The sequence below is a fragment of the Microcebus murinus genome, chromosome X, assembly GCF_040939455.1.
Source record: "Microcebus murinus isolate Inina chromosome X, M.murinus_Inina_mat1.0, whole genome shotgun sequence".
NCBI lineage: Eukaryota > Metazoa > Chordata > Mammalia > Primates > Cheirogaleidae > Microcebus > Microcebus murinus.
In genome coordinates, this window is record NC_134136.1 from 27,918,291 (window position 1) to 27,943,616 (window position 25,326).

The 25,326-nt window shown below is 35.4% G+C and overlaps 1 long non-coding RNA gene across 1 annotated transcript; it reads left to right on the plus strand.

Moving 5' to 3' along the window:
- Positions 1-1,647: 1,647 nt before the first annotated feature.
- Positions 1,648-24,703, plus strand: LOC105856732 (uncharacterized). Its single transcript, XR_012915927.1, has 3 exons — positions 1,648-1,832; positions 17,869-17,922; positions 24,618-24,703. It is a non-coding gene; the product is annotated as an uncharacterized LOC105856732 (long non-coding RNA).
- Positions 24,704-25,326: the final 623 nt, after the last annotated feature.

A 25,326-nucleotide genomic window follows, 5' to 3' on the forward strand; every position in this document is an offset into this window, starting at 1 on the left:
CTTGCAACCCAAAGAGTCTTAATACAGTTATTTTCTCCAGAGAAATATCTCCTTACGTACAGGTGAAAGCATAACTGCTAGCTAGAATTATTTTCAAATGCCCGACAAACATGGGCCGCATACTTTCTGAAGTGTCATCAACAAAAATGATAATAATATAACAAATAAATGTTAAAAAAACTAAAACAAAAAACTCACTACAGTGAAAATCAACATGTTTTACCCCATTCCTAAAAGCCTCACTATTGTAAATTTAGAGAGAAAAATAGCTCTATAGCAGTGTTGGACTGGATCATTTATTCCTGGTCTGCTTTGAAATTGTGACACTTTAAGCATTTGAGTTCATGACTTCCAATAATAGCGCTATGTGGCATATTTTTATGATTTGAAATGAATTAAAAATAATTTTGTTTTGAGAATTTTTTGACAGCACCTGACATTCTTGGAGACAACTTGAGTTGTTACACAACCAGGATTAGGAATTATGGCCTTAGGCTCCCTTAACACAATGGCAATTCAATTGGCAAAAAGAAAAATAAAATCTGTCAAATGGTGTTTGGGCTACAGGAAAAAAAGTATCTTATTTCTTAGAATTTTTTTTTTTTTTTTACCATTGCGTTTACTGGATGTTTGATTGAGCTGACTAACCTAACCTATGGTTTTGGAATCATGTAGACATGCCTTAGTCAAATCCATCATAAGGAAGATTATGTTTTTTTCTTATTCAGTTACAAAGAACCAAGTTCATAAAGGCCAAATGTAAAAGTTTTAATCTTGCCCAGCTGGTTTCCCAGACTGGAAGATTCCACAGAACATAGATTTACATTGTCCTGCTGAGATTAGAATTCTCTTGTACTTCAAATATCTTATTGGCTTGCATGTTTGCAGTATTGTTACTTTCTGATAGAAGCAAATTGGCTTAAGAAACTAAGCCTTATTTCTCCAAGAAATAATTGCAGCTCTCAATCAGGTGGCATGAATCTACTTTTGGGGATTATAACAGCTAGCACTCTATTCCTAACAATGTTTCTAGTATTTATGAACCCATAGAATTTTTACCGTACGAATGGCTAAGTGACAAAATGGAGAAAATTTCAACTACCACATTGACAAACAGTTCATCATTAAACTGTTATTGAGTGCCATTAGTGGAGGAGCTAACACCGCAGGAGGTTTGATGCCTTCCAACTGGCAATTCTCAAGCAACTATAGATGAATCGGGCACTTTCACCTGTAAGAAGTTTCTCAGAGAACGAATATATTTTCGCCAATAACCATTTAAATTTTAAATTCTTTTCTCAGGTTTCATTTTTGCTTTTAGGAAATCTCTAATGGAAATGTGTTTTCTCCCAGTAGAAACTAATAGTAAAAAATACATATCTCTCACATATCAATTTTAAAAATCTTCTGATGCTTTGTTCTGCATGTACTTCAAAGTGACAGTCTCCCCTGGTTCTAATGACAAGATCCTGGCATAAAAGATAACACAGCATGGTGCTACTGTAGGATGGCAGCCCAAACATTTTGTCCAAACTCCTACTGCCAGTAGTTCCCATAAGCAGATAGCCTACCCTCTGGCCGTAGTTTGGCTAAAGTTTAACAACCAAATATGTAGTTACCATTTTTTTTTTCTTTTCTCCACGGACAGCCTCATTATCCTAAGTCAAAGACATAATTTTCAAATATAAAAGGATTCATTTTTCATACTACCTTGGAGCCCAGCGCAGTCGTCAAGAGAAAGGGAGAAGAGAAAACAGAGCACCCAGCCTGAGAAAGGTGATGAGAGCCAGGGAGAAGCCAAATTGGGGAAGTCAGGGCCAAAGACCTATAAGGTAAGCTGGCAGAACCAACTGTGGAATTACTTTGGCAGACTGTAATAGAGAAAGTGAACTTTTAGCATGTACATAATTCAATGAACAGAAGATGTAGTGTGATGGGGAGAGAGGAGAAGCAGGAGGAGGAGGAGAAGGAGGAGGAGAAGGCATAAAAGGAGCTCAAAGAGGATTCAAATTTGTCAGTGAGGATCACTTTATGAAATATATCAGAGGAAGCCCAAGCTGCAGATCTGTTCTTCCCTACTACAGAATGTCCAATCAACTTATACTTAAGTTTCTTTGTGAGGCCTATTTGTACAACCAATTATTAATTCTATGCTTCAGTTAAGTCACACTTTAATTCACGTCTTGTTTAAACTCTCCATATTGCTTTGGAAGTGTTTGTCTGTTTAAATCATAAATGATTTATAAATATTATCTTCTCCACTTTTGTGTTTTAAGTCTCACAGTTTGGCACAAATGGAGACTGTGTGTGTGTGTGTGTGTGTGTAGGTTCAGTTTTTTAAGAGCAGGCTTAAAACCTTTGCTATGCTCTCAGCTCAAGATGTTTTATGCTCTTCACTCAATACTGCTATTGTGGCAATTCTTCCAACTTCATAATACACTGTTTAAAAAAATGAAAGTGGACAGTTTGGGGCTTTGATTCACAGCAGGGATGTTTTTCTTACTCTTTTATACTTGACAAGGCAAAGGGCCCTTTTGAAGGGCTGATGGGGGTGGGAGAGAAGAAAAGCCTGAGAAAGAAAGCTTTTGGTTTATAATGGACAAGAAGTATAGCAGTCAGAAAAATCAGCATGGCACTGCCTTGCTTCTACCTTCTTTTTGTGTATGAAATGGCCACTAGCACTATCGGGGGGAAAATTCTAGCTTTTGTGACAAAGACATTTAGAGGGAGAATGTCATTAGATTGAATAATATGAAGGAACATATCATGTCATCTTATTTATTTGGCATACCATAGTATGTCTTAATATTGTTGCTGGGTTTAGATACTTACATTCTATGAGCCTACTGATACAATGTTTAGCAGAAAAGGTGTGAGAAAGGGATGAGAGCAGCTCTGGTAAATACAAGCACATGCGACAGTTCAAATCATCGAACTGCTTTTGAACCATTGGCAAGACCACACTTAGGGGGCTTCAGTCAATCTTGTATTGTTGGAATAGGTCCAGGAGAACGAAAAAGGAATGCTATCAAGTGAGAAAAAAAAAAACTTTAAATTAGCATCCTGAGGGAAACTTTTGCTCATGACAAGAAGAATGCATGTTCATTTCTTCCTGATATTTAGGTGGTCTCTAAGATAGAGCACATTATGTGACAATGGCCTTCATAGACAAAAGGATTCTCTCTGATACACTTCCTTTTCACCAAATCATAACCCAAGAGTCCTCTTACAGCCAAGTCATAGCAGGAAGCTCCCTCATTACAACACTGATAGTGCCTGGATTATCTCTAAAAAAAAAATAGAACGGGGATTTATTGGCTTTGGTAGGCCGAGTCTGGTGATAAGTGTCAGAAACAGGAGATTTGTGCCTAATATACATTTGAATTTTTTTTTTTTTTTTTACAAAATGGCACATGATTTTTGAAAAAGTCAAACAATAAAGAAATGTAAACAGTGAAAAGTACATTCTCCATTCTCCTTATGCATCCCCTTAAGAAACGAATACCATTAACATTTTAATGTGTATATTTTAGCACTTTTTCTAAAGCTTATCTACATGTGTAAACACACACATATTATATGTATAAATATACACACATGTATATAAAATGTTTCTTCTCACAAAAAATGGAATCATATAAACCTTCTCTACGACCTGCCTTTTTTCAGTCAATGTGTCAAAGGTAAACTTCTGTGTTAGAACATTATACAAATGTCCCACATTCTTTTTAATAGGATGCAAAGCATTTCATTTTACGTGTACCATAATTTATTTATTTACTCTCCTGGTATGAATATTTTGGTTGTTTCCAGTCTGTTGCTGTTAAACATAATGCCACAGTGAACATCGTTTAACATATGTCTTTATACCATTATGTACCAATTTTTGTAATACATGTTTTATATTAATCATTATGTTTATAAGGTTTTATTTGATATGATTAAAGTAACTGTAACATATGCAAAATATGAAGCCCAATAATAAAATGAATAAGCATGAATCCATCACTCTACTTAAGAAAACATTAAGATTCCTTTGTAGGCCGGGCGCTGTGGCTCACGCCTGTAATCCTAGCTCTTGGGAGGCCGAGGCGGGCGGATTGCTCAAGGTCAGGAGTTCAAAACCAGCCTGAGCAAGAGCGAGACCCCGTCTCTACTATAAACAGAAAGAAATTAATTGGCCAACTGATATATATATATAAAAAAAAATTAGCCGGGCATAGTGGTGCATGCCTGTAGTCCCAGCTACTCGGGAGGCTGAGGCAGAAGGATCACTCGAGCCCAGGAGTTTGAGGTTGCTGTGAGCTAGGCTGACGCCATGGCACTCACTCTAGCCTGGGCAACAAAGTGAGACTCTGTCTCAAAAAAAAAAAAAAAAAGATTCCTTTGTGACTTCCCTGTGCGTTGTTCCACTCTCATCCTCCTACCTCTACTGCCTGCAATCCAGTTAAAGTTTGCTGAATTTTTGTATTTTGTTTTTTAAAAGGTTTTCTTTTACTTCTGAATGCATAAACAATGTATCTGATTTGCATGTTTTGACCTTTGTGAACATTTCATTTTGTTGTATGTAGTCTGCAAACTGCTTTATCCATCAATATTATATTTAGGGTTTATCCACATTGTTGTGTATAGCTATGGTTCATTCATTTTCTCTCTTATAAAACATTCCAATTTGTAACTGTCCTGTTCTCCTGCACGGCTGGATCATATAATATATGCATGTTCAAATTCCCAAGACAGTACAAAATTGTCTTTTAGAATGATTGTAGAAATTCAAGTTTTCATAAATACAGTATCAGAATATAAGTATTATGGTTGCTCCACATCTTGATGTCATCACACTTCTTAATTTTATCAGATTTTCTAATTTTTGCCAATATTTGGGTATATCTCATTTTGTTATTGATTTGAATCTCTCTCACTCCTAATGGAGTTGAAAAATTTTTAATGTGCTCATGCTTTTTTTCCTATTCTGTGGAATAGTTATCCATGCTTCTTACCAGTTTTCTACTGTCTTTTTCTTACTGATTTGTGAGAGTTCTTTATATTCTATATACTAAAATTTTGTCAGTTTTAATGTTTCAAATATCTTTCCTCAATTTTTACTTTGTCTTCCCACTTTCTTTTCATTATTATTATTATTATTATTTTGTAGAGACAGGATCTTGCTATGTTGCCCAGGCTGGTCTCGAAATCCTGGCCTCAAGCAATTCTCCTGCCTCAGCCTCCCAAAGTGCTGGGATTACAGGCATGAGTCTCCATGTCCTGCCCCACTCTCTTGTGTCTTTTCATGAACAGACATTCTTTTTTAATGTAATTAAGTTTGCTAATCTCGTATTTCATGGTTAGCGTTTTGTGTATCTTAAAAAAAGTCCTTCCTTACTTTGAAGCCATAAAGTTTTTCTATCCAGTTTTCAGGTTTTATCTTTCACATCTAAGTCCTAAATCAATCAGAAGTTGATTTTGGGGTTGGTGAGATAAGGATACAATCTGCTTCTTTTTATATATAGCCAACTCTCTCAGCACGATATATGAAATAGTCCAGCTTGCCCCCACTAAGCTTCCACCTCAGTCCCAGTGTTTCCATGTATGTCAGACAGTGGCAGAGTCTGTATTCCAAAGATGGCTACAGGAATAAAGTCTACTTCACATGCTCTTTTTACAATGTGACATGCACATTCTTCCATAGAAAGTTGGAGTCTGTTTTCTCCCCTTGGATCTGGCCATACCAGTGACAACAGTGGAGTTACACTAGCTGGCTTCTGAGGCTAGGGCATAAAAGATGATGCAGCTGGCTCTCTCTCAGAATACATGCTTTTTTGAGCCTTAAGATACCATGGAAGAATTCTGACTATGCTGAAGCCACCATGCAGAAGAAATCATGTTAAAGTAGAAAGGCGTAAGGTGCTCCAAACATTCTAGTCCTCCAGCTGTTTGAATCTTCCCAGCCCAAGCACCAATACATTTGAGATGACCCCTGCTCTTGCTACCATCTCACTGCAACTTAACAAGATCCTATGAGAGATAATAAATGATTGTTGTTGATTCAAGCCACTAAGTTTTGGGATGATTTGTTACACAGCATTGGATGAACAGAACACTGAGTCTCTTACTGGAATCTCTATTGTTTAATTTGTTTATTACTTAACTTGTTTGTCATTCAGTTTTTAATTTGTAAAATGGAGAAAATGAACACTATTCTCTTAAGTTGTTGTGAGGGTTAAATTAGTTAATATGTATTAGTGCCTGGCACATAGGAAGTGCTATATAAGTCTTATTGGTACTATTACCACTAATGATTATAATTATGATTATTTCTGAGACAATGTCATTTTCTCATAATTTCCATATAATTATAATAACTTTTGATATCTGGTAGGGTAATTTCCTCCACCATTTCCTCCTCGTCTTCCTTCTTCATGTTTCTTTTGACTATTCCTTGGTGCCTATTCTTTCATGTGAATTTTGGAATTGCTTGTAAAGCTGCTCAAAATAATATGTTAGGATTTTAATTGCATTTTCATTGACTCTTTTAATCACTTTGGAAGGAATTATTATCTTTAAGATTTGAGTCTTCCTAGAATTGTAAACATAGCAAAACAATATTTCAAGAACAAGGGTCAAAAAAAACCTTTTCTGTAAAAGGCCAGATAGTAAATATTTTAGACTCTGAGGGCCATGTAGTCTCCATCACAACTACTCTGTCACAACTGTATATGAGCTTTGTTGAGCAAAAGCAGCCAAACACAGTACACAATTGAATGGACATGGTGGGCTGGATTTGGCCCACAGGTATAGTTTGCTGATTTCTGCTAAAGAATAGGGTGAAATAAAGTCTTCTTGTGCTACCTTGACTATATATTAAACTTCCATACACAAAATAGGTCTCTTTCTATTCCATTTGTCCATTTCTCTGTGAGTTCACTATTTAACATATCATTAATTTTATTATTTATTTTAACACTAAATTTTATTTTATTAAGTTTTATTTGGTTCTTTTTCAAATCTGCCTACACACAGTTTGTAGTTTCTTTTGGAATACTCAATTTAAAATTTCATCCTTTATATATTCATTGTGGTTTTTCATTTCATTATCATTTTCATATAGTCTGTATTTGATAATTTTAGAGACAGAAACTCCTATGGGTCTAAATTGCTTGAGTTTGTGTTGTTGTTGCTTATTCCTGCTGACCCTAACTCATGATGGTTCATTTCTTTGTAAATTTTGTGCTCTTCAAATGTGAATACAGAGTTGTTTTCTTCTTCCTCTTTATATATTCTGAAGAGAAATTGTGTTTGCTTTTACAGAGAGCCATGGGGTACTATTGACCTCATACATTTTATCATCCATTCAGGGGCCTCTACTTTATCCAGGAATTTCAGGTTCCAATATCCCCCTTTCTACCTGCAGAGTGGTTTTCAGCATTTATTGTTAGGGCAATACTGTCTTTTCATGTGCTTCCTGCTTATCTTTCTATTTTCAGCTCATGTTTTCTTGATGTTTTAGAAATTTTCCTTATTCAATGTGTTCCAAACAGTACAACAAATATTACACTTACACAGATCTAGTTTTTTCTGCATTAAGAGCCCTCCAGATAATCTAATTTGCCATGTTGCCAGAAGCTATAATATCAGGATGTCTTTAAAATTAAAATTATATGGAAAAAATAACAAAAATGTGCCTTTAAGTTTTCTTCCATACTGCCATTTGCTATCCAGAAAATGTTTAATTAATTTATGTGCTTAACAACAGTGAATAAGAGTAACCCTTCTTTGATACCGTTGACAAAAGTGAGTATTGTTAATATTTTTATTGTCCCACTCAGATAGGGATGTGTATGGTTTGTTACTAGAGGGAGGAGACAAATTAGTATACATAGAAGTAGGGTACACACATAGTTTTACTATTCATCACTAAACAAAAATTCAGTAATCCTCCATGCTGAGGTGGTCCAGCCCTTGGTCTGTCATGAATAAATGAACACACTCAAAGCTTCTTTATCATTTTGAGATGGAAGGAGGAATAATAGACATCATTTGGCCTGGGTAAACAACTGTGTGACAAAGTGACAACCATGCCCACTTCTCAACTACAGTTACGGTCCCCATCTGGAACTGTGACCTTTAGGAAATTGTATCTGTTATACCTTAGCTTCCATGTTTAAGGGAAAATAGGGAAAAATATACCCTATTGCACACTCTAAATTCATAAATGTACTTGAATGTCTTTAGAAAGGTATTAAATAAGTCAAGTATATCATTAGAATGCAATTTCAGTGTATGTGCAGAGATTCTAAAGATAATAACTTTTTCTATTGACAGAATATTTTCAATTCTATTAATGTAAGTGTTTAGTCTAGCAATTGGACCAATAAAATCATTGTCCCTAATTGGCCCAGAACTAACCTGGTATAATGGAAAAAATTAGAAAAAGCCTTATGAATAAAATCTGATTACTATATCCCCCTAAGGGCCTTGGGCCTCGGGTTCCATTAGAGAGACAGTCTAAGTGCACAGATGTTCTGACATGGGGTTTGCAAATTACACCAAACTTAACAAGAAGGCTGATGGCTATCCAGCATATACCTGAAATTCCTTTCAACAAGTATACCCTCCAACACACTTTCATGGTGAGACATTATGCCAAGGCAAAAAATTGCCTTCCCAACAGTCAATCAAGAATCATTTAGTGTTTGAGAAGCAACATGAACTGACACTCCTATTAGCATAAGAATGTTTTAGAATGTCAGGGAGACCACAGTGTGACCATTAATACTGCATTAAATCCAATTATATTTCTTAGCTTGAAATCATTTTCTAAAATAATAGTATTCAGAGTCTTCCTCAAAACTGTATAATTCAAATAAGTAGGCATTGCTTTTAATTTGATTGACCAAAATTTGAACTAATACACATTTCCAGAGGACATGAATTACTTTTTATTAAATTATGATAGCAAATGACACATTTGTATCCTATTTTCATCTCTGAGTTTACTCAACTTCAAAATCAATTAAGACAATTATAATTGACCTTAGTTTTTTCAGCTGGGAAATGCTATCTGAGAAAAATATAAAAGTATATTATTATTATATTCTAATATTTACAAAAATGATCTCTTAGAGGAAAAGGCTTAACAGATATATTAATGCTGGTTCAAATGTATATAAGTTTAAAAATGGAACTCAGCCATTTATCCATCATCCTTTACTGACAATAATCAAGACCCACCCTATACCCAACCCAGAACTACATGATTTGTACTTTCCTGGCCATCTTGAGATAAAATATAAAGGCAATGATTTGCAATCTCAGATGAGGTGTAAAAATGGCAATTCTTTGACATAGGCAGGACAGTTTGAAGCTTCTTGAATATTGGAGCTTCATGTTATTTTGCAGCATTAGAGATGGCTGCTAAATCAGAGGTGACGGAGCCAGAGCTGGGAAAACAGGTAGTAAATAAGGGATATATGATGAGGTAGCCTGCCTGGGCCTGCCAGAGCTCAGTAGAAAGCTGACCCCATGCCAAATAGAGGCAATGAAACTTCTTTCTATAGACAAGGCAAACCACAAAAATCCTTTTCTCTTTACTTCCAAATGAAACAAACAAACAAACAAAGTGGATTTAGTAACAAAAACAGAAGCTACTGTAGCAATATACAAGGTGGCTTAGAAGGAAGCATAGATCAGATTTATACATGGGCATCACATCTCTGGAGAACAAGGTTTAATTTTAGCTCTTGTCACAAATGAAATGAGTTCGACGGTCTGTAGTGAGCAGTAACGCATGACACACCAAACTGCTGCACTCCTTGGCAGAGAAAATCAAGAGTGTTCCATCTAGAACAAAGTTAATCCTATTTGATAGAAAATAACTCATAGTGCAATTCCTTTAAGTATCTGGGGAGGAAAATCCCTTACAGATAGTGAGCATTGTTGATTGCAAGATATAGGAAGCAGTTGTCCTCAGTCTCATTGCACTGCTTGAATGGTTGATCAGAAAGGAGTTTCAGGCACCAGAAATATTAATCTTTCACATTTTTATTAACAGCAAAGAATATTGGTGTATCATTAACCCATGTGCCCTCTCCAAAGTAGATATCTGTGTACTAGAAGAAAATTGTCCAAGGGTGTATTTTAACAGCAACATTTCACTATGTGACTCACCTGAGCTGGAGGGGACTCCAAATTATGGATTTTTAAGGCTCACATGATATTAGGTGGAGGAGAGGCAAAACGGCAGACAAGAATTACCTCCAACCAGAGTGTCTCTGCAAGAAGGAAAGATTTCAGATTAAAGTGAAAAAAACAAACACATAGACAAACATAGATAGGATGAAGATAGGAAGGAAGGGTTCCTGAACCTACAGGAGACTCCACGGGAAGAGGTTGTGGAGCAGAAATGGAAGGAAAAAGGCATCGGCAAGGTGTAAACCCCGAGAGGCATGGAGACCAGTGACAAGGGTAGGTGGAGCAGTTCAATTTTCCCTCCCTTGCATCTCGGACTGCTGGTGGGCTCCTGAGCTGCTGGAGAGACCTGTGTTAACGGGAAAAAAAAGCCAAACTCTTTAAAATAATTTTAAAGAGATTTACTCTGAGCCAAATTTGAGGACCATGACCTGGAGTCATGCTTAAGAAGCCTTGAGCCAGTGAACTTGCTGTGTCTGGGTTACAGTTTGGTTTTATACATTTCAGGGAGACAGGGGTTACAGGTAAAGTCATAAATCAATATGTGGGAGGCATACATTGGTTTGGCCAGAAAAGGTAGGCCATCTCGAAGTGGGAGCTTATAGGTTCTAGGTGGGTTTAAAGATTCTTTGGCTTGTGATTGATTAAAGACATGAAGCTTTGTTTAAAGGTTTGGAATGTTTTAACATAAGAAGCTGTTTATCAGAGATAAGCCATTGGACATATATTTGTTGTGTAAGTTGAGGACCTGCAGGTTTGTCTTGCATACCCTTAGGCCTGTGAATGAGTTACAAAGGATGTCCCCAAGAAGGGAGGGGGACATGATGAGGCATGTCTGACCTCCCTCTTCCTGGCGGACAATTTAGTTTTAGGATATTTCTTTGGCCACCAGGGGGTCCATTCAGTCAGCCAGTGTGTGTGTGGGGTGAGACTTAAGATTCTATTTTAGGCCGGGGCGTGGTGCTCACGCCTGTAATCCTAGCACTCTGGGAAGCTGAGGTGGGAGGATCGCTCGAGGTCAGGAGTTCCAGACCAGCCTGAGCAAGAGCGAGACCCCCGTCTTTACTAAAAATAGAAAGAAATTAATTGGCCAACTAAAAAATATATATAAAAAAATTGGCCGGGCATGGTGGTGCATGCGTGTAGTCCCAGCTACTCAGGAGGCTGAGGCAGGAGGATTGTTTGAGCCCAGGAGTTTGAGGTTGCTGTGAGCTAGACTGATGCCATGGCACTCTAGCCGGGGCAACAGAGTGAGACTCTGTCTCAAAAAACAAAAACAAAAACAAAAAACCTCTATTTTAGTTTACACCTGCTAACACCAGCCCAGAGATTGGCTACTGCCAGTGAGTGCTGAGCCTCTTGTGGACAGGGCACTGGGCTCCCAGCTCCCTCTGGGCACGTCCTGCCCCACAGACTTAAGCCCATCAGCAGGCACCATAGTGCTTCATTCTCCCCTTCCCCTTCCCTACCTGTGGCAGGGCTGCCAAGAGATACAATTTAGCCACCACCCAGAGGCATCCACAGGGAACGAGACCTTTCCTTTTGTGGCTCTGCAGTGGACTAAGAGGTACTTGAACTGTGAGCTCCCTACCCACCAGCCCTCCCAGGTGCTGCTTGCCTGGTGACTCCAGCAGAGTTGGGCAAACCCCAAGACAGAGAGACATCGATCCAGCTTGGGCACCCCATGGGTGACTTGAGAGCAGCACTCCTCTCCCTGTCAGGGTCAGGGATTGATCTCTGGGGCCCAGGGGACAGGCCTGCAGACCAGATCCTGTACACCCATGTCTCAATTGCATTGCCCCGGGACACAGAAGGGTGAGTGTGCCTTCCGGGGCAGATCAGAGTGTATGCTAGCTGCAGGGTAATTGTGGGGAAACACTCCTCCAATGGGAGGGCCGCACTCCCAACTCAGGCCGTGGTCCTGGGTAGGGAACCTCCCAGCTCACATCATAATCAGGGGAGCTCCACCAGTGTGAAGTCCTGCCTGCTGACAGAGGCCCGGCAGAAACTGCGAAATAGGGGAGGGTGGAAAGGGAGGGAGGCAAAGGCAATATTTGTAACCTAAACATTTGTACCCCTGTAGTATGCTGTAATAAAAAAAAATTTTAAAAAATAAAAATAGGGCTCATAAAAAACTCAAATGTAATGTAGTAAGATAATATACATCCATTTTGAGGTATATTTCTGGCTACCAATTTCACAGTTATAATTTCAACCAATTGCTCTGTTCTGTCATTTCACAACTCTCCTTTGAAAAGAATGGAATAAGAATATTTCTTATGCTTGCCTTTCTTATACATAAACTAAATAATTTACTGAATAAAGCATTGCTCATGTGTCCAACAACTGCAGTTCCAATCCCTCTTTCTGGACTAGTACAATAAGCTATGTGATTTTTAAGGAGTTATTTTGTTCCTGTGTCAGTTTCATCATTTCAATCTATACACTGAATTACAATGATGAAATCTTGCAAAGACTTCAGGGATTAACCACATTCCTGTTTTAACATCAGAGTGTTATGAGGACTTGTGATTCAAGACATGTATTAATACAAAAGCCTCTCTGACCAGTCATGTCATCCCAGAAGAGATGAAACATATTTGTTTGTTCACTGAGCCATCATAGCCATGGCATGTAGATCTGCAAAAATTCAAAAAATCTGTTCATATGATTTACTCTTGTCAACTACCTATGTTCTTAGAATTACTATGTATATGTCAAACTTTATTTTAAAAGTGACCAAAATCTGTGTACAGCAGTGGGCATTGAGTAGGTTAATTCAATTATATAAATAGGTAAGGTTGACATCACTAGGGAAAATATTGAATAAAAAAATCAGTTTAATAATTTAGCAGAAAACAATATTTGAGTGTGATAAAAGGGCTATGAAAACACTCTTATTATTAAGCACTGCACTGTAGTCCAGGCAACATGAGATAACATGCATCCATTGTCTCATTGAATCCTCGCAATACCACCGTGACTAGATATTGCTACTGCTATTTTGCAGATTAGGAAATGAGTACATACAGTTTAAAGAACTTACCAACATCACATATACAATAGGTGATAAAACTAGAACTCCCGGGTCTGGCTGACATGCAAAGCCATCATAATATCTACACCAGAGGATATTATACTAGTGTAATAATTAGTGTAAAGGTTAAACTGCTGTAACAGAGACACACCAAAATACAGTGGCTTAAATAAGGTATTTAAGTCATTTATTTATTGAGTTTACTTTCTCTCCCATAGGTCTCTGTGAGATTGTCAACTCTGCTCCACAAAGTCATTCATGGCCAAAATTCCTTCCATCTCTCTGCTTGACCATGCTTTAGGGTATTGTCCACATCTGCATCATCAAAGCTGGGTTGCTTCCATTTCCTATTCCAGTATGCAGAAAGAGGCAAAGAAAACAAAGTCCAAAGAAAGAAACATGGCTTTCAAGTGAAGATGACCTAGCTGTTGCAAACATTTACTTCCATTCATATCCCATTGACTTATATTTATTGTACCTAGAGATAACGGAAACCAGGAAATGTGGTCTCAAGCTTGGAGGCTATAGGCCTATCAAAGAAAGGGAGATTGGTTTTGGAGAGAAAACTAATAGACCGTCACTATTAAAGACTTTATGGAGGGATCAGGTTTATACAGTAAGTGGTGCAAGAACTCCATGGGAGAGTTAAGAAACCAGAATAAAAATTTGATAAGAGGAGTACATTGTGCCCTAACAATGACTAATATGAGACAAATGAAGGACATTTGAGCTTTGAGGCATATTTTGACTAAATTACTTCTTGAATGCAAAAAGATTAGGTTTTTAAAATATTTATTACATCATTATATAATATGTATTATAAATATAGACTATGTAGAAAACATTATATAATACATGGATTATAAATAAGGATATTTATTCCATTCTAATCTTAGTCTACCATCAATAGATCTTAAAAATTGTTCATCAAAAAAGAGACTAGATAAAGTAGATATGGCAAAATCTTGAATATTGTTGATTCTGAGAGTTGGGTATATGAATGTTCACTGTACAATGCTTTGCATTTTTATATGTTTGAACATTTTTATAACAAAAATTTGAAAACAGATTATTAAGAGAAAAAAAGAACAAAGAGGCAAAAAGTCAACAATGCTACTGAATATAGATTGATAAGTGGCAGCAATAAACAGAAGTGAAAGTCAACTGATTTGTTTTCTAAAGTGATTTTGTCGAGTTGTTTCAGATGGTGTGTACTGGTGTGTACCAGTAAGGACCTGGTATTTAAACCATATCATGGCAACTTTCACTGCAACGTCATTGTCCTTATAGTGTCTTTCAGGTAGAGTGTGTTCTTGTATGTCTCCACTTTTCTCCACAAAAATTTCCCTGATGCTCTAATTTAAAGGGATTTCTTGGCCCTCTGAAATTTTTCAGTAATGATAGACCATGACATTTTAGTGCTTCACTGGTTATTGCCAGGTAGTGTTACTTGATGCCTTGTAGTCTTAGAAGCTTTCTGCCAAAATATTCCTTATCTTAAAATTATCAGCAGAATTTTAAGAAACAACTCTCTGTGAGACAAAATTTATAATTACTTCAGAGTTCAAGTTTCTTTCACTTTGTCACATTGTTTTTGAAAGACCTGAATTTGTCACCAGTTACTATTAATACTTAAATGACCTTAGGCAAGTAACTCAACCTCTCATGCTTATTTCCTCATTTGTAAAATGGAGGCAATGATGCTTACCATGTAGGGTGTTGTGAGTATAAAATGGGACAACTTAAGGTAAAACATGTAGCAGAGTGACTGGCACATATTGGCTGCTTAATAAGTTTTAATTCTCTATTTTCCTCCCTTTAAATATTATGTAACAAGTGGGCATTAATTCTGAGAAGTTACTTTAAACATGTTTTTTTGACATTATTTGAGTCTATCCTATATTTTCTTTTCCTAAATTCTTTTTGAGAGTTTTTTAGCACTTTCATAAGTGCCTATTATAGCTTTCTAAGTATGTAACATTTTGATTTGATGCACCATATCCCAAGGTAGATGTTTTCAGTTCCCAAAGAAATAAGATATACTTAAATATTCACTCCTTCTATCATAAATGTAATCTTCTATCAAATAAAATGAAACCTCAGTTTCTACTTTTATTATAGTTTTATAAATAAACCCAGGTGACATCTTTTTTGGTGTTATTATTTTTAGTTGACTCATAATAATTGTACATATTTGTGGGATACAGTGTGATATTTTGATGCATTTATGCAATCTATAATGATCAAATCAGGGTAATAAGCATATCTATCGCTGTAGACATTTATTATTTCTTTGGGTTGGCAACATTCAAAATCTGCTTTTCTAACTATTGGAAAATATATAATAAATTGTTGTTAATTATAGTCACCCTACAGTACTATAGAACACTTGAATTTATTCCCTCTATGTAGCTATAATTTTGTATGCATAAACCAACGCCTTTCTATCCCCCACTCCCTTTGACCTTTCCTAACCTCTAATAACCACTATCTGACTCTTCACTTTTATGAGATCCACTTTTTTATCTTCCACATATGAGTGAGAGCATGTGATATTTATCTTTCTGTGTCTGGCTTATTTCACTTAACATAATGTACTCCAAGCTATCATTATCTCATATTGCCAAGAATGACAGGATTTCATTCCTTTTTATGGCTGAATAGTATTCCAGTGTCTATATACCATATTTTCTTTATCCATTCATCTATTAATAGACACTTAGGTTGATTTCCTATTTTGGCTACTGTGAATGCTGCTGCAATAAACATAGCAGTGCAGTTATCTCTTCAACATAATAATTTCCATTTTTTTGGATATATAGCCAGTAGTGAGATTACTGGATCTTATAGTAGTTATATTTTTAGTTTTCTAAGGAACTTCCACACATTTTTCCATAATGGATGTACTAATTTACATTCTCACCAACAATGTATCAGAGTTTCCCTTTCTCCACATCCTTGCCAGCATTTGTTAATTTTTTGTCTTTTTGACAATAGCTATTCTATTAATAAGTGAGGTGAGATGATATCTCATGTGGTTGTGACTTGCATTTCCCTGATGATTATTGACATTGAATATTTTTCATATACCTGTTGGCCATTTGTATGTATTGTTTTGAGTGATGTCTATTCATTTGCCAATTTTTAAATCAGATTATTTGGTTTTTGCTGTTGAGTTGTTTCAATTTCTTGTATATTGTGGATATTAATCCTTTGTAGGATGAATAATTTGTAAATAGTTTATCCCACTCTGCAGTTTGTCTCTTTGCTATATTGATTGTTTTCTTTGCTGTGCAGAAGCTTTTTAGCTTGATATAATCCCATTTGTCTATTTCTGCTTTTGTTGCCTATGCTTTTGAGGTCTTATCTATAAAATCTTTGCCCAGATCAATATCCTAAAATGTTTCTTCTATGTTTTCTTCTAGTAGTACCAGAGTTTTGGGTCTTATATTTAAATCTTTTATGCATTTTGAGTTGAAATTTGCATATGGTAAGCTGTGGGGGTCTAGTTTCATTCTTTTGCATATGTATATCCATTTTTTTCACCACTGTTTACCGAAGAGTCTGTCCTTTCCTCAGTGAATGTTCTTGACACCTGTGTTGAAAATCAGTTGGCTGTAAAGATGTGGATTTATTTCTGGGTTCTTTATTTTATTCAATAGGTCTATTTGTCTATTTGTATGCCAGTCCCATGCTGTTTTGGTTACTATAGCCTTGTAGTATATTGAAGTTAGGTAGTATGATGCCTTCAGCTTTGTTCTTTTTACTCATGATGGCTTTGCAATTTAGAATCTTTTGTGGTTCCACATGAATTTTAAAATTGTTTTTTCTATTTCTGTGAAGTGGAAATGACTATGCTGTCAGAAATGATCTACAGATTCAATGCAATCTGTGTCAAAATGCCAATGACATTCTTCACAGAAATAAATTTGTTTTTAAACAACTTCATGGAAGTATAGTTTACATATCATAAAATCCATCCATTTGAGGTACACAATTTAATTATTATGCTAAAAAGCTTCCTAATTTTTAAACACACTTTCTTTCATTGGCTACTGATTAGAGTAAGACTTGTGTACTTCTAGTTCAAATTTATAATGTCTTCCAAAAGTACATTTAGGTGCAGAGTGCTGCTATCTTAACCAGGCCCCAAACTATTGTTTTGCCTCCTTTGTTACTAAAATGCCCAATAAATTTGAACCTGAGCAATTGGGTCAACAGAGTCTCTAGTAGTGATGGTGTTTGGCTCCTAGGTCTCTAAGTCTTCTAAGTCTCTAAGTAGAACTATTCAAGCCTCAGCAACATAGAATATATGGCCTTCTTTGGGCCTTTCTCTCAAGTTAACACTTATAGCATAGAGTTGCTATTCAGTTACTTTATTTTCCCAGTCACTAAGAAACTGGCATGATGCAATAATATTGACTGCTTGTTTTTATGTTTGTTTTAGCTAGAGTCCTCTGAGAAGTTTCTTGCTGATTTAATATTTCCATATGCTATTCTTATTATTTGTTGAATGCTTATTATGTGCCAGGCATCATGCTAAAAATTATTTATTATCTCATTTGATTTTCATGACAACTCTAATAAATAGCTATTAGCATCTTTATTTTGAAGATGTGGAAATATGTTCCCCTATTTTACAGATGAGAATACTGAGGACCAGAGATGTAAAGTACTTTCCCAACATCACATAACAAGTAAGTAGTAGAGCCTGACTATAAAGCCCTCCTAACTACTTTTCCAAGGGTAAAGATCATGAATTGCATGCTCAATAAATATCTACCATTATTATGATTTACAATTATTAACTCATAAATACCCTGTGTGATAGGCATTGTTAACCCTCACTTAATTGTTGAGAAAACTGAGGGCCCAATAGTTTAAATGACATGCTTAGCAGCACACAAATGCTAAGTGGCAAATCTGGGGCTTAAATTAAGCACACTCTTAAACCTCCCTACCTGAGTTCAAATACTGGTTGTGTTACTTACTAGCTCCTTGATCAAGGGCAAATTATTCAACCTTTCTGTGCCTCAGTTTCCTCATCTATAATATGGGATTAAGGACAATAGCAACTTAATGAGATTATTGTGAAGATTAAATTAGTTATAGCAGATAAAGCACTTAGAATCAGAGTCTGGTACTAAGTGCTATATAATAGCCATTATTATTAGTAGTAATAGTAGTTACTATATCAAACTGCCTCTGGGCCATGTATTATTTGTCCTATCAAGAGTACTATTTTCTAGCCTCATTATCTTCTGCATAATCCTGTTTCCTTGCAACTACTTCTTGCAGCTATTTCAAACCTATTTTTCAGACATACACCAAGCCAGTCAAAACTATTTTTAAAGATGTAGGACTGAGTTTCTTCACAATGTGCATTTATGATTAATATGCTTTCCAATGTAAGGCTATATAGGAGCAGAAATTCACTATTTTTTGTGTATGATAAGGGCAGAGTTCCTACCGCTCTAGAGAATCTCTATAGTCTTGTTTCTCACAAGCAGTAGGAGAAATAATGCCCTTATCAAAGCTAATGAAGTGAGAGGTCCACATCAGTATTATCAGCAGTGAGCCCAAAGGAAAAAGGCCCAGTTCTCCTGGCCAGGGCAAATATCAGCTGGAGCCCTGGGGAGGCTTTTTACAAATTTCAAACACTACTTAGGGGGTTAGAGTCATTTCTAAAATGCAAAAAGTGCCTTTCTGATAAATAGACTTGCTAGCTGATAACTCTTGAAAATGAAAAGACTAGCTGGAAAGCAAATATCAACCTAAAATATAGTAATGTTTCTCATAACCAGTGACTTACATGTGAATCCACCTAGATGGCTACATGCAATAACTGGTTTGTAAAAAAAGGCTAAGCTTGAATGAATCATGTATTATGTAGATGTGTGCCAAATAATTGTGATTAAAACTTATGTGTAGTTTGCCCATTTATTAATTCATAAAATATGTCTCAAGTGCCTACTACAAGCCATGCATTCTATGCGGGTTCTCTGATATTGGGAATATATAATAACATCAAGTCCAGAAAATGCCCTAACTTGTAATACTCATCGTATATCTCTATTGTCATTCTGGGATTTCTCGGCTTCATATAGATATATTCCAATGTAGCTCTGGATCCAGATAACCAAATCAGGAGAGTCCTGAAATATACATACCCCTAGACATTTTTCATCCTGCCATGGTGATACAATGTTTGTAATTAATTTACTTTGTTTAAGAGAAAATCATTATCTTGTTTGTGATCAGTTAAATAGAGGCTGAATGACTAGTAAATATATGTCAGTCATTTTTATGTAGTCTGGAACCTAGGTTCCAAATATTGTTATGAAGATTTGAAGACTGTTCTTCAGTCAAGGACTTACAGAAGCTATGGCCCCCTGCTAGAACTTCCAAAGAAGCTTTTAAGGTTAAAAAAAATTGATTATCTGGTTCCAAGAACAGATATACTTGCATTGTGATCCTATTTCTTTAATTACTCAAATCTAAATACTTCGGTATTAACTGTGGTAATTGTTCAAAGATGTTCTATAGGTTTAAAAATCCTCTTAACCAATGCTCAAAAAACCTTATTACCAAGCACAAAACTGATAAGAATAAAATAAAAGTCCATATCATGTATTTAATAATAATTTTGAATAGTCTATATATAATATATTTATATCTTGTCCTAACAATATTGAAAAGGTATTTATGATATATACTACTTGCAGTATTAGAGTCTATTCAAGATGGGAACAATGAACCATAACTGTTGTCCTTTTTTTTCCAAGTGACTTTAAAAAGACCTTTATACCTTGCAATTAATTGGCCAACTAGGGAAATCTGCTGTAGAAATAAATGCAGTTCAAATAGTATTCCATAGTAGATGGCATTTGTTCAGAAACCTTTTTTCTGAAGACTATTAAAACATGCATGAGAAACTACCAATTACTTAGTCCAGAGAGAGTTCCTCACAGAAAAGGCTGGGGGAATTATCATACAATAATAATAAAAACACTGAATGTGTTACCCAGGGCATGAGATCATATACTCTTGGTGACTTTAGTCACCGGGTTTTATATCTAATTAGGTCGATCAATGTGCTTCACCATCAGTTTAAATAGTTGACTCCTTATTGAAAAATTAAAATTTATTTGCATGAAATGTGCAGAGAACTGCAAATCTTAAAGTGACATTGGATGTTTTACTCACAAGAATACTTTTCATCACTATATAACATTTTTGATATTCATTTTAAAGTGCAACAGCAGATGAGAAGGTATTAATCCTCACATTTCCCTAAAGACTCCAACCGCCTCAATTTACTGCAGAAGAAAATGCCTGGCACACACGATACAAATGCAGTTAAAAACATTTTCTCTCTTCTTTTGAACTGAAATCTACATTTGAACTTCATTCATCTGAGTCTTTATTTTTAATTTTTTTATTTCAGCATGTTACAGGTGTACAAATGTTTAGGTTATGTATATTGCCCTTGCCCCACCCAAGTCAGAGCTTCAAGCTTGTCCATCCACCAGACAGTGCACACCACACCCATTAGGTGTGTATATACTCATCCCTTCCTCCCACTCCCATCTGCCTGACACCTGATGAATGTTATTACTATATGTGCACTTAAGTGTTGATCAGTTAATACCAATTTAATGGTGAGTACATATGGTGCTTGTTTTTCCATTCTTGGGATACTTCACTTAGTAGAATGGGTTCCAGCTCTTACCCCAAACCAGTCATTTAAATTAAGTTACTTTGCAAGACATGGATATTTACACAAAATGCTTTTTATTTACCCTCTTATCTGATCATCAGTTTATTTAAATTAATTCCATTTAGATAATTGAAATTGACTATATTCTTTAGATAATGGCCAATGCTGTAATCTATGCCAAGGTATATCTTCACCTTGCTTTTCTTAAACCAATTGCTGATTTAAAGTGGAACATTCCTAGTAATATTTGATTTGGTAGAGCCTTATTGTTAACCCTCTATTTGCCAGTTATCTGGCACAGAAAAACACAGGAATTAACAAAAAGCTTGAGGAGGTATTGGAAGATTATTCAGCCCTCATCTTGCCTAATGTTGTATCACTACTGGCCTCTATCTGGGTGTGAAATTGTGCCCACTCGGTATTCATAGTGGTGCTGATATTGGTTTAATCAAGATAGGTGATGATACATCTTTGTCAGACAAAAGGAGAGGAAACAATAAAACTCACACTGGGAAAACAAAATGAATACACTTTCATCACACGGACATTTTTCCTGTCTGTTGCCTGAACAAGCATGGAAGGAGATAAGTCAACAAATGATTTGGCACTGGAGAGCAAATTCCAGCTAGATTTGGGATACAGCAATTTGGCAAGATGGTAAGAATAATTGAGGGCATTGTCACTAAACATGTTAATGTGAAAACTAAATTTCCTCTTTGTCATTCACTACAGTTGTTCTACTTGAGCTTGGGTTAATATTGTAACACACTTAAGAGAGCATCATTTTCAAGACATAGTTCTTTGAATTTCTGATTACTGTTTGAAAAGGACTCATAAATCAGGTTTACTTAAATACTCTAAACATTGCTACTTGAAATGGAATAGCTCTTGTAAAAGGTTATTTTTATATAACTAAATAAGCTGTGTTTGCAGAAAAAGTAAGAATTTTCAATATTTATTAGTAGGGTTGTGCAAATATCTTTCTTATGAGAGAAGGGTAGTGACACGAATAATAGGTTCAAGCTAGTGAGAGATTGGCTTTTGGAATGATTACTGACCATACTAATATCTAGTCATAAAAACTAGTAATTACTGATGGGTCTCACACTGAGCAATTTGTGTACACCACTTTGGTGTCTGAAAATAACAGTAAAAATTTGTTTAAAATATTTTTGACAGTCATTACTAGAGAATAATTAATAAATATGGTGTATCATTTTGTAGTAAGACCAAAAATATATAAAAAGTAAAGGTAGGAAACTGAGAAACATGAGAAAAAGCGAAAAGCCACCAGTTAAAAAGAACAACATTTATAACAACTATTCCCTTAAGTGTGCCCCAGGACAACTATCTTGCAGAATCTTGGTTGATGACTATGTTTTCTAACCTTACATCATTCACATGTTTAATCTCATCAGAAACTCACAGTTTTTAATTTTTAATTTTTTTTAACAACTATTGCATTTGCATCAGTGCTGCTGAAGTCATACCTTTTTTTCAATCTGCACAACTTAGTGACCTCCAGGTTGGGTGTTGAATGTTAATGTCTATGTGTATGCAAGTCTGAGAGATTCCAAGTGACAGATGAAATCATTGAGTTGAATTGGCAACTGCAAAATAGACACAATTAGATCGGTTGTGAAATTTCAGAGACGAAACTTTGCTAGTTGGAGCTGAAGTTCTTTGCAGTGCTAAAGCATCTCAGTTTTGAAAACCAACTTATATTTGAAATGATTTATTGTAAAGAGCATTTCCAGCTAAAATTTTATCAACTCTGAAAGCTCTAGTATCTTTTCCCTGAATCTTGAGGAAGTTAAAAAAAAAAAAAAAAAGATCTAGGCAATTAACATTTGCCATCTTTAGATATATCTTTTTACTTTTCCTGAACCTATTAACCTGGAAAGGGGCATATATTTTCTCAACTCTGATTTAAGAAGGTGATTCAAAAAAACTGGATGATATTAGTAGCACTTTAATTTTGTAGTCTAACATTATCTGGTGCAAAAACACAGCCATCAGCAACACTGAATTAGATATCACACATATGTTAAGGGAAAAACAACCCTTAAAATTCCATATAGGAAGAGCAAGGAGAGATTAGCAATAATGCCAGAAAAAGGAAAAAATGTTTTCACTATAAAAAATAAGTAATTTGATTGTAGCAAACAAAGAGTTGTACTTAGTTGACCCTATTATTGAGGTAGAAATGATATGATGTTACTTGATAGTAAAGTTACTTTTTCCATTTTCATTCTTGATTTATAATTCCAATTTTACATTCAGTTGTTAACAATCTTTGAAAGCTAGTGCAAATCTACAGAGATAATGAAAAATAAATGATGTTATAAAGTCTAGTCAAAATTAACACTAGACCATTAAGATGTCAAGTTACAATGGGTTAGTTTCATCAGGTATACCATTTTGTAGTACAGTATCGGGCAACTACAGGGGAAATAAATTATTCAGATTCTCTGCTCCTTTTAGGATTCTATGAACAACTTCTGCAAGCAGCTTCTGTCTCTTGCTCTGCCAGAGCATGGAAAATAATTCAGGCTTTATTCTTGTAGACTCTGAATGGGTGTCTGTGATGATTTTAATGTCTCTCTTTTAAAATTTCAGTATATTTTAATGACATAGTGAATCATCAGTGTTGTTGAAAGGTTTCATTACTCATTGTATCAAGTTGAAATGCTCCATTACTCATTATATCAGGTTCAAATAAGATATAACTCCCTTGTAACATAATGCTTATTTATTAAAATGTATTTATCTTGTCTGGTACATTAATATGTGTTTTTCATAAGAGGTGTAAATTTGGTAACAATTTCCCATAAAATTAGAAGAGTTATTTGAAACCTTTGAGACAATTTAGCAGAATATTAATTTTAAAAATTGCTATGCTAATAATATTCTTCTAAGTAAATACAGTGAAGCTTCATTATAGCATTCCTGAAGTGATCTGTAATCCACCACTTATAGTTGTTTTTAAAAAACACATTCCTCAACATCAATGTTACCTTGACATTTATAATTCCAGCCACATCACAGCTTTCTTTATATGCTGAAAATTAATCTCAAACAAGTTCTTTTGAACCAGTTCTAAATGAAGGGACACATTTTATAACATACCAATATAGTCTATTGGGGAATGGTTTAGGGTACCTTTCAAAGGCTGGTGACACATATTCTTGGGTATTTATGTCACTGGCAGATATTACTTCAGTGACTAGTATTATTTTTAGGGCTTAGTTGGGAAAAAATATAAAGGCCAAAGAAAAACACAAATGATAAAGGGAAGGAAATTAATATTTAATGAATGGCAACAAAACTATGAGGTAAAAATTATGATGTCCATTTTATAGGCGAGGAAATTGAGGCTCATAAAGTTTGAGTAATTTATTAAATGTCACATTGGTAGTAGGTGGCAGAATTAAGACTCTCACTTATATATGTTGGCTCTTTGGTCTGCACAAAAGCACACTGCCTGGATAAACGGAGGGAAGCTGTGAAGAACTACAAAAGGAATTTTAGTCTTTTCACCATGAAAAGCAATAAATTAATATTGAAAATAATCTGTTTACATGGCATCACACATATAATTTCTATTGTTTTCTTCCAATTTTTAATCAGTTGCTCAGCATCACATACACACAATCATGTTTTTTTTTCCAGAATATTCTGATTCGCTACAAGGACATTGACACTTTGTGAAAAAAGAAGATGAGGAAAATGTAGTCTTAAAAGGCATCAGGATAGTGTTTAGATATAATGAAAAAATTATCTTGACATATATTAAGCAAGATATAAAAAGGATCATAGACTCCCTTTCTCTGTGGAGGCAACACCAGATGGCAAAGTCCTTCACTTACAAAAGACTTGGTGTACTTGTTTAACCAACACCTGCTTACTACCTTTGACTTAGGTCATTAGAAACCTACATTACCTTGACTCTCTTTAAAAACAAATTTAAAAAACTAAACCAAACAAAAAACTAGACATACCTCTTTTCTTCTATATATCATCCTCATGGGACATGAGTCCCAGACTGTGGCAGTCATTTCTATATCAACCTGAGAATGCAGCCACCACCACCCAGAAGGGAGCCAAGATAAGAGATTCACAGAGTAGTGGAGTTGAAGCTCCTGGATGACATCAGCCCTGAAGACTGCTCTGTCTATGAACTTCTACTTATTTGAACCAGAAATAGATACCTACATAAAACGAAACCTGTACTTATTGAGGAAAATATTTTCATCATGTATTATTTTCTAGAAAGTAACTAGCTACTGGAATTTATGATGGGCAGCAAGTAAAATGTAGATAATCTGTTAAAAATTTTTTTAGACAATCACCATTTTACTAGAAAACCTATTCTGAATTT